General features: G+C 43.9%; 1 long non-coding RNA gene across 1 annotated transcript in view; it reads right to left on the reverse strand.

Moving 5' to 3' along the window:
* Positions 1-12,315, reverse strand: part of LOC138567150 (uncharacterized) — a 445,111-nt gene extending 432,796 nt beyond the window's left edge. Inside the window, exon 1 of the long non-coding RNA XR_011302115.1 lies at positions 12,212-12,315. This is a non-coding gene — a long non-coding RNA (uncharacterized lncRNA). The remainder of the gene's footprint in view (positions 1-12,211) is intronic.
* Positions 12,316-12,989: the final 674 nt, after the last annotated feature.

A 12,989-nucleotide genomic window follows, 5' to 3' on the forward strand; every position in this document is an offset into this window, starting at 1 on the left:
AAATGCTCCTTGTAAATGGTACTCTCTCCCAGCCCTCAAGCTAGAAAGATTTGTAAACAGTTGGGGGGAGAGGGGCTGTATATGGTACTCTTTCCCAGCCCACAAGCTAGAATTATTTATAAACAGTTGGGGGAAATGCCCCTGTATATGGTACTCTTTCCCAGCCCTCAAGCGAGAATGATTTATAAACAGTTGGGGGAAATGGCCCTGTATATGGTACTTTCTCCCAGCCCTCAAGCGAGAATGATTTATAAACAGTTGGGGAAATGCCCCTGTATATGGTTCTTTCTCCCAACCATCAAGCTAGAATGATTTATAAACAGTTGGGGGAAATGCCCCTGTAAATGGTACTTTCTCCCAGCCCTCAAGCGAGAATGATTTATAAACAGTTGGGGGCAATGCCCCTGTATATGGTACTCTTTACAGACAGAAAAAAAGAAATAGCTCCCACTGTATGGAGCTTGGATCGATTTATCTAAAGCATTCGATCAAGTGGAAAGGGCATTACTCTGGCAAAAATTGCGATGATGGGGTATGCCGGAAACACTTTTGTCTATACTGGTGGAACTACATAGAGACACAAACCTAAGAGTTCGTTTAGATGGAATGGGCCACCTCTCAAAACGAATAAAAGTAAACAGGGGGTTAGACAAGGGTGCTTAAGAGCGCCCCTATTTTTTTATCTGTTTTTGGCAGACATGGGACCTTTTTTGGAATCGTCTGCGTTGGCCAGCCCCATCTTAAATGGGAGAAAGAGCTGTTGGCTGGCCTACGGAGACGACATAGTACTTCTTGATAGAACACCAATCGGTCTTCAACGTCTGCTCACAAGATTGAATGAGTATGTTGGGATAAACCAACTACCAATCCATCCTGCCAAATCTAATATTCTCATCTTTAAACATCCCCTGACAAAAGCTAAGCATATTAGCTGGAAACTGGGAGCTGAAAATATTAAAGTTGTAGAAACTGTAAAATATTGGGTTATAATGTACATGCCTATTCAGCCTTATACAAAGCAGAAACCGCGATCATGGACAAAGTATCACAAGCTGCATCACAAATTATCAAACTGAATTACAAATTTTGTAAATTTTCCATTCTTCCGTTAGTTAGGTATTATCTAGCTAAATTAGTCCCAGTGATATTATATGGACTGGAAGCTAGATCGGGTCTCTCGTCAGTAAACTGGGAAATCTTTGAAGGACGGCTGTGGGAAAAAAAGTCCTGGGACTTCCAAGTTGTAAACCTATCGGAAATCTGAGATTCGAGCTAGGCTTAAAATCTTTGAAATGCATGGTGGATTGGAAACTGATCTCTCTGTTTCGAGAGATAATCACAGGTAGAGAGACTACCCTCTATGGTGACCTTAGGTGTCAAAGGTTGGGGGGGCAAACCAGCAATTCTGTCAATACTGGGGGAAAAAGTAATGAAAGCTCTCACAAAAATTGACCTCGACGAGGAAACGCTGGTCTCAAACCTGCTTAAAATTAAAAAGAAACTGGAGCTTTTAGACTGGATTGGAACAGTAGAGAAGGTCAGATTGGTCCCAGTTCCAAATCCATTCTTGAGGGGGGAAAAAGAACTTGAGTGCCTCTCGAGCTATTTAATGAAATTCCCTAATAGGAAATTGCGCTCAAACTTCCTCAGAATGAGGCTAAACTTGGTCCATTGCGGGGAGGTTTTGGAAAAGCATAATCAAGGGGACAAGGCAAAAAAAACTGTGTTCGATTTGCATAAACCCAGCCAAACAAACATTAAGGCATTTGCTAATGGACTGTGAAGGATCATGGAAACATCGTGAAGACTTTTCAGGAACTTTGTGCGTCGAGATGAGGACATTATTTCAGACTTTTTGTGGGATAGACTCATCTCTGGCACCAATGCCGCATTATCATCGGCTGCAGTCCAGCTGCTAGTCAACTGTGAAGTTAACATTTAAAACGATACGTTCTCGATACAACAGTTCTTCACTAATGTTGATCTTTTAGAAGCACGACGAGAATACAAAGATCAACAGTATAAATGCCTTAAGTAGCTGGGACAAATAAAATTAGGACGAAATGCACGAAATGCGAAATTTAAATTGAATTTGTATATACACAAAAATGTTTGTTATCTGTTTGTCTTTCTTTTCTTTTGTAAAGGCTCATTGAGTCAGAAACAAATAAATAAAAAAAGGTACTCTTTCCCAGCCCTCAAGCTAGAATGATTTATAAAAAGTTGGGGGAAATGCCCCTGTATATGGTACTGTTTCCCAGCCCTCAAGCTAGAATGATTTATAAACAGTTGGAGGAAATGCCCCTGTATATGATACTCTCACCCTTCCCTCAAGCTAGAATGATTTATAAACAGTTGGGGGAAATGCCCCTATATATGATATTCTCACCCTTCCCTCAAGCTAGAATGATTTATAAACAGTTGGGGGAAATGCCCCTGTATATGATACTCTCACCCTTCCCTCAAGCTAGAATGATTTATAAACAGTTGGGGGAAATGCCCCTATATATGATACTCTCACCCTTCCCTCAAGCTAGAATGATTTATAAACAGTTGGAGGAAATGCCCCTGTATATGATACTCTCACCCTTCCCTCAAGCTAGAATGATTTATAAACAGTTGGGGGAAATGTCCCTATATATGATATTCTCACCCTTCCCTCAAGCTAGAATGATTTATAAACAGTTGGGGGAAATGCCCCTATATATGATACTCTCACCCTTCCCTCAAGCTAGAATGATTTATAAACAGTTGGGGGAAATCCCCCTATATATGATACTCTCACCCTTCCCTCAAGCTAGAATGATTTATAAACAGTTGGGGGAAATGCCCCTGTATATGATCCTCTCACCCTTCCCTCAAGCTAGAATGATTTATAAACAGTTGGGGGAAATGCCCCTATATATGATACTCTCAAGCTAGAATGATTTATAAACAGTTGGAGGAAATGCCCCTGTATATGATACTCTCACCCTTCCCTCAAGCTAGAATGATTTATAAACAGTTGGGGGAAATGCCCCTATATATGATATTCTCACCCTTCCCTCAAGCTAGAATGATTTATAAACAGTTAGGGGAAATGCCCCTATATATGATACTCTCACCCTTCCCTCAAGCTAGAATGATTTATAAACAGTTGGGGGAAATCCCCCTATATATGATACTCTCACCCTTCCCTCAAGCTAGAATGATTTATAAACAGTTGGGGGAAATCCCCCTATATATGGTACTCTCTCCCAGCCATCAAGCGAGCATGATTTATAAACAGTTGAGGGGAAATCCCCCTATATATGATACTCTCACCCTTCCCTCAAGCTAGAATGATTTATAAACAGTTGGGGGAAATGCCCCTGTATATGGTACTCTCTCCCAACCCTCAAGCTAAAATTATTTTTATGCGCTTTCGTTATAACTTGTTAGAAACTAGGGATAACCTAATGCTTTGGATTAAAAAAAGGACATGTATTGCCTGATTGTAGATATTGCACAAGAGAACCCGAGACTTTACAAAATGTGGTTTTATATTGTGATGAATTAAATGAGCACAGAATATAATGTTTTGGACGTTTTGTTCATCATATATATTTTATATTGAGTGAAGTCTTATGGGAGTCTTTTTGATGCTACTTCTATTGCATTGATCTTGGCACTTTAGTACTTTATTCAGAAGATACATTAGAGCAGGTTTCATATTATAGAAATATTATAAGAATGAATAGCATATAGGTTTTATATGTTTTCGATTGTTATTAATTATTGTTGTATATGTGCACGAATTGTTTGTGTAAGCATTGCAACTTGAATCATAAACACAATAAAAGAAAAAAGTATGAATGTTTAATACAAAGAAATAAATAAAGAATGCTTCCACTGATCAAATGTGTGCATTCCAGTCACAACATCAAACAGACTATTATCTGCATAAAGATTCTACCATCACATTTTAATGCTTCAACACTTCAAAGTGGCATGCATGCGGTGCAACAACGGTGTGCGTTGCAACAAGGACATGCAGTGCAACAAGGTGGCTCCTTTGGCACAGGGAATATGTTGGCCTGTGATGATTTTCTTTATACCATCCTTTGACTATAGCAGACATCCCACATTCCAGGAATGCTGGATACATCAGTAAAAGAGTCTGGAGCACAAATAATGCCATCCATATGTACAGTCCATCAGGACGCAAGACCACTCGATCACAAAGACAGTGTTTAGACAATAGTTACTGCACCTGAGAATAGGGACCCTAATTTCTATGTCAGAACACATTTTGAATATGCTCCACATATATTTTCTAGTAAATATTCCAGATATGTCAAGAAAGTCAACTGAATTGAACAATCTATTGTGGTAACTAGTATGATTGTTAACCCCCCCCCCCCCGTCCAGGAAAGTGGGTGTTTATCATTCCTGCCATAAAAGTGCAGTGGGGGGGGGGGGTGCAACGTCACAGATTGCTTAAAAACACTTCAATGCTCTGAGACGGTTTTATTAAATGTGTGTTAGAGACCTATGGCTGTCTCTGTAATATACACTGCCTTCCTAACCCAGGCATCCCTACACACCGGGTTAGTATGTACAGCAGAATTCACCCTATGGTCTAGGTTCTTACTTACACTAGGTTTGGAAACCAATAGGCAATTTTCCTTCTCCAGTTGGACTCGCTCAAGGACTTCCTAACTCTCCCTACCCTATACAGTGGTTAGTGTTCTAAAGGGTTTATGTGGATGTGCCATACAGACACTCTGCCCAATTCGGTCTCCTTTCATGCCCCATTACTCCTCTCTGGCTCTATTGTCTGTTGGACCTTCCTCACTACTCTCCCCCTCCTCCAACTTCCTCCACCTTACTCCATCTATTCCCTTTGTCCGTCTTTCTCCGCTGTTCCTCCAGTTTCCCTCTCTTCTTCTAAGCTTAACCTCCACCCTTTGATGTTACTACTCCCTCCTCCAAGCTACAATTCCCTCGTCAAAACTACAGCTCCCTCTTCCAAACCACAATGTCCCCCTTCATGCTCCAAATCCCTCCTCCAAACTATAACTCCCATCTACGTACTACAACTCCATTCTCCACTCTACAACTACCACCCACCCTGCCTCCTACTCAGAAAACCTTCCTTTCACTAACACAATTCCTTTACATTCAATCTCTGCTCTCCTTCCACCCACACCTGCAACACTTTCACTCAGACACACACATGCGATGCAGTACCACGTTCACTCACTTACCCATACCCAACCCTCTCTGTAAATCACTTCCACACTCTGCTGCTCCTTCATTCCTCCTGCTGGTATCTTGGTCTACCGCCGCCTCCTCCTCCTCTGACCTCATCCGTACAACCCACGATGTCCTGGCTTCCTGTCCTTTTTATGCTCCCCCTCATATTTGCATTGGTCCACTTTCTTTGACCAATCTGGCCTCATCTTCCTCACCCAGGAAGGGTTAGCTACAGCAGAAATGCTAAATAATGGACTTTGTATTTTGCTGGTAAATACATTAGTAGAGCAGGCTCATATTAAATCGGAATTACCTCTTTATAATTTGTATGTTGATTTCTCCTCAGCCTTTGATATGGTAATAAGAAGCCGGCTATGGGAGAAACTAGAGGCGATGGTTATGCCGGCCCATCTATTATACATATGCAAACTGATGTATGAAAATAATACCACCAGAGTAAGACTGAACAATATGGGACTAATGTCTGACTTAATCTCTATTAAGCGGGGTGTTCGACAAGGATGTGCTTTGGCGCCGATATTCTTCAATCTATTCATGGCTGATTTCTGCAAGCAGGGCTGTCAGAAAATGTGGTGAGGCCCGGGGCAAAACATTTGGTGAGGCCCCCTTACAATTATTTGCACTCGGCCAGCGGCGGCACATCCGCAAACAGGAGACTCGAGAAATCTACCCTTGAGTTTGTGTGCAGGATCCCAAATATGGTTTATTACTACAACTCCAAATCAACTACAGCAAAGTTAGATTTCTCTACTGAAGAAAGGTTCATGCCAAACTAACTTTTGTATCATATGAATAAATATATATAAGATGGCATGAGCTCTCCACTGCGCCACCTCCAATTCTCTGAGGGTCAGTCACTTTTCCAAGCAAAGAGTTGAGGGCAGATCTCTTTCTTTGGCTGGGGCCTCCCTCTGGAAACAGCCTCCCTGTCTTGCTGAAACTTGATGAGAATTATCTCCGGTTCCGGAAGCACCTCAGGACCTGTCTCTTTGCTTCTGCCTTCTCTCTTCCTCTCCCTTGCGGATCACCTGCCTGATCCATGCACTGGTCACCTGATCAAGCTCTGAATTCGGGCCCAGGACCCTGCCTGTCCTGTTGCAATCCCGCACTGCCTCTTGGCTTCCCTGCACTTGTGATCTGTATCTGTAACCCTACAGTCCCCGCTCATGTTCTTATTCTCCACCCGTTGGCTGCACTTATGAGTACCCACACTTGCCACCCGTTGGCTGCATTCTTGTTTCTCCTTTGTTACTGCACTTCTGAATCCTACCCCACCCTCGGCACTTCTCCCCTCCCCCCTTGACTGCTCTTGGGCGATCTGAATGACACAAGGCCTAGTAAGATCTGCGTTTTGTCCTACTCTTTTGTTTCTCCCTCCTTGCCTTGTCGCGCCTAGAAACACTTGTGTACAGGCATGTAATAAATGCCATATCATATCATTAAGGAGCACCCTGCCCCTGTGTGGCATTAAAACACACATCATAAACAGTGACAAATGATGTACAGTGGAGGCTGGTACATTTCTGAACTTAAGAGGCTTAAATGTTTGTGCCAATTAGCTAGGATCAACAGAGCACAGTGAGGGAGCCCAAACCAAACAAGGGTTGCTTGAGGGGGCTTCTCACTCCCAAGAAAATGTTTGAAACATTGGGTTAAAAGTATGCATTTTACAGCACTTTCTTTGCAACATTGGGTAGAAATCCATACAGTTTGCAATTGGTTTTGTATGGAAGCACATGGAAATTCCCAATAGTTGCAAATCACAAATTGTGCATAGGAACATTTTCCAATACATTTCATGCCGCCTTTCCACACGAGATATGCTAGTATAAAATATATTCATGCTGGTTGTTCGAATTATGTCGATGCAGGCTGCATCAATATATGTTATTATTACCATGTACGGGCTCCCAGCCAGTAAAAATGCCATGCCACAGAAAGTATAACCAGGCTGACTGTGTACCATAAGTGTTATTACTGGCTAGATTGGCCTACATTCAATGTGGGCCAATTTAGCTAAGTAGTATGTTTGCTTTAACCTTGATGCATAGTCCTGTGCATCAAGGGTAAAGGAAAAAGAGCACTGGCAATGCTAACAGTTTGGGCATTCGTGTAGGCATGGCAAAGGCACTTCTGTATTGGTATTAGCTGGCCATTGATAGTGACAGTGCAAAATGGTTTGAGTACCTGAGCAGCTAATATCAGTGCCTGGTAAATGCCAAATACTTATACACAAGCCAAAACTGTTGGCTTTGCCAATGCTTATTTTTAAAAGAACTTCAGCGAAAGACACGCAGGGTGTTTTTAAATTGAGTGGCCAAAGGCAGACCTGATTAAGACATTTTTATTACACCAGCTACATGTTTACAACTCCAATGAAGTCATGAACTCTCAGAAGACTCCTTTGGCGAAACACTTGCAGGCACATCGAGGGCAAAGTTTGATGGCAAGGCATGTTTCAAGCTAGCTCAAAGAGTTCCAGTGAGGAGGTGTTTTGGGTGGAGAGGGCAGGAACTGGGTGAGAATTGCCATAGGGATTAGCATGGCCATGAGAAGTAATTTCACTGTTAGCACCTTCATTCATATCCATACATTTTTTACGTAATTGAAATCGTGATGTGGGGTTAGCACTTGCATGCTAGGGGAGTGATTAGAAGGGAAGTGGTGACATGAGACATCTCATTGTCACAGCAGTCCTTAAGTGTGACATTTCAGAAACGAAGGCAAGAGGTAGCTGCTTGTAACTTTGAAGCTTCACCAGAATAGTCTCATTCAAAATGTGGAAAGATGTTAGGTGCCCCCACACAAGGAAGTTTGCCCCTTCCTCACAGCCTCTGGCGTTAGCGCCTCTCCCAACATTTGAAGTGTTAGTCCCCTTTCCGCCATGACATTTTAGCCTAGGTGTACCTCTGATGCCATGAACCCACCCCGTAATGAAGTGGCCCACAGGGCGGCTACATTTAGGGGTGGTGCTGAACACACACTCACAAAAAACACTTTCACCCATGCATTCATCCACCAGTTACACAACTCTATACATAAAACCAAACACAGCATTGACACAAACACCAACATGCACGCATGCATTCATAGATAAACATATACATAGTAATTTAATTTAAATACACATCTACAATTTAAAATAAAACCTCCATGCACCCTGAAAAAGCATCCACGCAGCCGACACGTAGACATGCTGCCTGACAAGAGAGAACTCCTCTCCCATCAGTCAGCGTGATCACAGTGACAATGTGAACACACTGACTGACAAGATAGAACTCCTCTCCCATCAGTCAGCGTGATCACGCTGACAACATGAACACACTGACTGACAAGAGAACTCCTCTCCCATCAGTCAGTGTGATCACGCTGACAACATGAACACACTGGCTGACAGGAGAGGAGTCCTCTGATATCAGTCAGCGTGGTCATGCTGAGCAACGTGAACACACTGACTGACAAGAGAGAACTCTTCTCCTGTCAGTAAGCATGGTCATGCTGAGCAATGTGAACACACTGAGTGACGAGAGAGAACTCCTCTCCCATCAGTCAGCGTGATCACGCGGACAACGTGAACACACTGACTGACAAGAGAGAACTCCTCTCCCATCAATCAGTGTGATCACGCTGACAACATGAACACACTGACTGACAAGAGAGAACTCCTCTCCCATCAGTCAGCGTGGTCATGCTGAGCAATGTGAACACACTGACTGACGAGAGAACTCCTCTCCCATCAGTCAGCGTGGTCATGCTGAGCAACGTGAACACACTGAGTGACAAGAGAGAACTCCTCTCTCATCAGTCAGCATGTTCACGCTGACAACATGAACACACTGACTGACAAGAGAGAACTCCTCTCCCATCAGTCAGCGTGGTCACGCTGAGCAACGTGAACACACTGACTGACAAGAGAGAACTCCTCTCCCATCAGTCAGCGTGGTCATGCTGACAATGAGAACACACTGACTGACAAGAGAGAACTCCTTTCCCATCAGTCAGCGTGATCACGCCGACAACATGAACACACTGACTGACAAGAGAGCACTCCTCTCCTGTCAGTCAGCGTGGTCACGCTGAGCAACATGAACACACTGACTGACAAGAGAGAACTCCTCTCCCGTCAGTCAGCGTGGTCATGCTGAGCAACGTGAACACACTGACTGACAAGAGAGAAATCCTCGCCTGTCAGTCAGCATGTTCAATCACACCGAGCAACGTGAACACATTGACTGACAGGAGAGGAGTCCTCTATTGTCATTCAGCATGTCCACGGTGTCAGCTGAATGACGGGAGGCAGCTGAGCTCACTTCTGAGCCCTGCTGTCTCCCATTATTTTGCTGTTTGTTGCGGAGCCAAATGGCTTCGCAACAAAGAGCAAAATCATTGCAGGGGCAGAGAGCAGACAGCACAGTCCCCCGTGTGAATAAAAGGACACGGGTGGACTGTGCTGCTTTCTCTTTAGGATAGGGGGCCGCGAGGCCCAGGGCAGTTTCCCCCCTGCACCCCCCTTGTGACGGCCCTGTCTGCAAGATATTCATGGAAGAAAATGAATGCTTTCTCTAGGATTGTAAACACCAAATTGGGCTGGATCTGCTATGCAGACAACGTTGTTATCTTTGACAACACTTATGTCGGGATCTGCAATAGTGCTAGGGCTGTCTGCTGTTATGCGGATAAAAATGGTCTTAAAATTAACATTACCAAAACCCAATGTATGGCCATTGGGACTGGGCGAAGTAATAGAACGACTATTTCTTGTAATATCGGGCTCATTAAAAGAGTTGATGCCTATAAATATCTGGGCTATGAGGTAGTGTCTGGAAAAAGTGGGATGAATAACAATGTTCAGGAAAACAAGAGGACTAAGGTTCTTTCTACTCTAGGAGCAGTACTGGCATTCTCAAAAAAAACTGCGGGATACAGCCTATGTGGAATCCGTACCATCTATAGACAGAAATTGGGGTCTGCCTTTCTCTATGGTCTTGAGGCTTCATACTGCGATTGGTCTAAGTGGGCAGAAAAAATTGAAGGGCTGATATGGCGCAAAATTATGGGGCTAAGAAATTACACTCCTATTGAGGCACTTCGGCTAGAGATGGGTCTTACCTCCCTCTCTACCCTGATTAACCTGAATAGAGCAAAGCTCTATATTAAGATTATGTTTTCTTTGCCAGACTCTTTCCTTACGATCCTTCGTTCCCCGTTGGAGACTAGCACCAATGTGGTAATGACTAAATTCAAAACAATGAATGAGAACTTCTTTAGGAAGCTATGTTGGACACCGAGGTGGCAAGACGGTGAAGGTGCAATGCTTAAATCCTTGAAAAATGCAGCTGAGAAGCAAGACTGGGTAAACAGCCACGAAAAAGTTGCTAGAATGAAATCTCTAAGCTACTTTGCTAGGATGTATTTTAACTATAAGGAGCCACAAGAATATCTAATGCTCCTCCCATCCTTGATAACGCAGAGGCTGTTTATGAACATCTGCTTAAACCGTCTTGATGTCTTAGGAGTTAAAGGGGCATGGACTGGAATGCCTGCCCAGGAAAGAACTTGCAGACTGTGCTGTAATAAGCTAGAAACAGAGACGGCAAGACATGTGCTTACAAACTGTTCAATGATGAAATCCATCTATTCTCATTACTACCTTACATTTGTAAAAGATCTGGATGACATAACCCATGAATATTTCTGGTTAAATTGCTTGTCTGGATATAGTCGTAGTAGGATCATGGCTATAACACAAGTATGGAAATGTGTAAATAGGCAACTACGGAAATTTGAAAGCGACGTGAAATTATTGGAGGAATTGAGTAAAAGCCTTTGTTCCTAACCCTGAGTATACCTCATATGCTGTGCAATGAACATAGTATCCATTTATGTCTGTATTGCTCCTTGGGATCTGATTGATAACTAATGACATTTTTTTTATTATCATTACAAATGGATCGTGTTAGATGAATTGTCATGTACTGGTATTTTTACTAAGGATATGTAAATGTGCTTTATTTTGTAGCCTGATATCCTTTTTTATATAATTTTATATAATTTTGGTATTGGTTAAATATGTGCAAATAATGTTTCTACTTTTAGAAATTCTTTTCTTCTTTTTTGTTGTATTCCTATCTAAGAATGTGTTAAAGTTTGTTTATTAAACTATATACACAATAAAAAATTAAAATAAATAAAAAAATAAAATAATGGACTTAGCACACCCACTTCCCTGCACAAGCCCACCACGGATTAGGAATGTTGTCAGGACTGCACTTTGTCCATGTGTTAGGGGCTCTTAGACCAGGTCCCCCTAATGGAAGGAGCATGTGTGTGTGTGGTAGTCAGCGGATATGTATTCAGTCCCTGGTGGTCTAGGGTGCTGTCCACAGCCAAAGTGTGTTGTAATTGCTTCTGTAGAGTCCTGTATGGGATGACTTGCCCCCACCTACGTGCAGTTCTTCTCCCGTGGCCTTCGCTCTGCCGTCTTACCACATCGGCCACCGGAAGGGTGTTTATACTTGGATTGGCAAAGCATGGCATGAGACAAGCATGTACTGCACAAGACAATGCCGGCACAAAGGGAGATGGGGTCAGGAACTGGGACCCTCTCAACTGTCGCCATCCTCTGGCTTTCTCACTGGTATACCTCCCACCCCCGACGGAGAGGGTTTCCCACCCCACTTGACACAGCACATGTGTGAAATGTAATTAATATATCTGGGTGTGTGGATGTAGCAATACATTTTATTTTGCCCCATAGACTGTTGTGAAATGTTTGTGCAGCCCAGGTTACCCTGGGCTGCACACGTCTCCTCCGACACAGCCCGCTGTAGTCAGAGTTTGAATCCATGCATTGTGGGTGGAAAAAAGAGCGTGGAGCCGCTGTTGCAGCTTCAGGTTCTCTTCACCTTTCTGCCAGGGGGACCTGCGCTCCGCTCTCACCTTTAACCCCCACTTTGTCTGCCCAAGCAAATACCTGGTCCAGTCCTGGCAATAGTTTGTCCTTTCTGGCAGCGCTCCTGGTGACCAAAGGAGCAAGGGTTTGTGTGTGACCACAGTGGGCTTCAGCGCCCAGTCTCCTCCCACTTGAGGGAGGGCTAACTCACTCAGCTGCTTATAGATGCTGCACAGATTTACGGCAGCGCAGCCCCTCTCTTATACGTCATTATCCACATCACCACAATGGGCTTCATTCAGCGCCCTGTCTCCTCCCACTTGAGGGAGGGCTGACTCACTCAGCTGCTTATAGATGCTGCACAGATTTACGGCAGTGCAGCCCCTCTCTTATACGTCGTTAGCCACGTCACCACAGTGTGCTTCAGTCCCCTCTCTTATACGTCGTTAGCCACGTCACCACAATGGGCTTCAGCGCCCTGTCTTCTCCCACTTGAGTGAGGGCTGACTCACTCAGCTGCTTATAGATGCTGCACAGATTTACGGCAGTCAGTGCAGCCCCTCTCTTATACGTCGTTATCCACGTCACCACAGTGTGCTTCAGTGCCCTGTCTCCTCCCACTTGAGGGAGGGCTGACTCACTCAGCTGCTTATAGATGCTGCACAGATTTACGGCAGTGCAGCCCCTCTCTTATACGTCATTATCCACATCACCACAATGGGCTTCAGCGCCCTGTCTCCTCCCACTTGAGGGAGGGCTGACTCACTCAGCTGCTTATAGATGCTGCACAGATTTACGGCAGTGCAGCCCCTCTCTTATACGTCGTTAGCCACGTCACCACAGTGGGCTTCATCGATCT

The sequence above is a fragment of the Ambystoma mexicanum genome, chromosome 1p, assembly GCF_040938575.1.
Source record: "Ambystoma mexicanum isolate Mex_15411 chromosome 1p, UKY_AmexF1_1, whole genome shotgun sequence".
In the NCBI taxonomy this organism is placed as follows: domain Eukaryota; kingdom Metazoa; phylum Chordata; class Amphibia; order Caudata; family Ambystomatidae; genus Ambystoma; species Ambystoma mexicanum.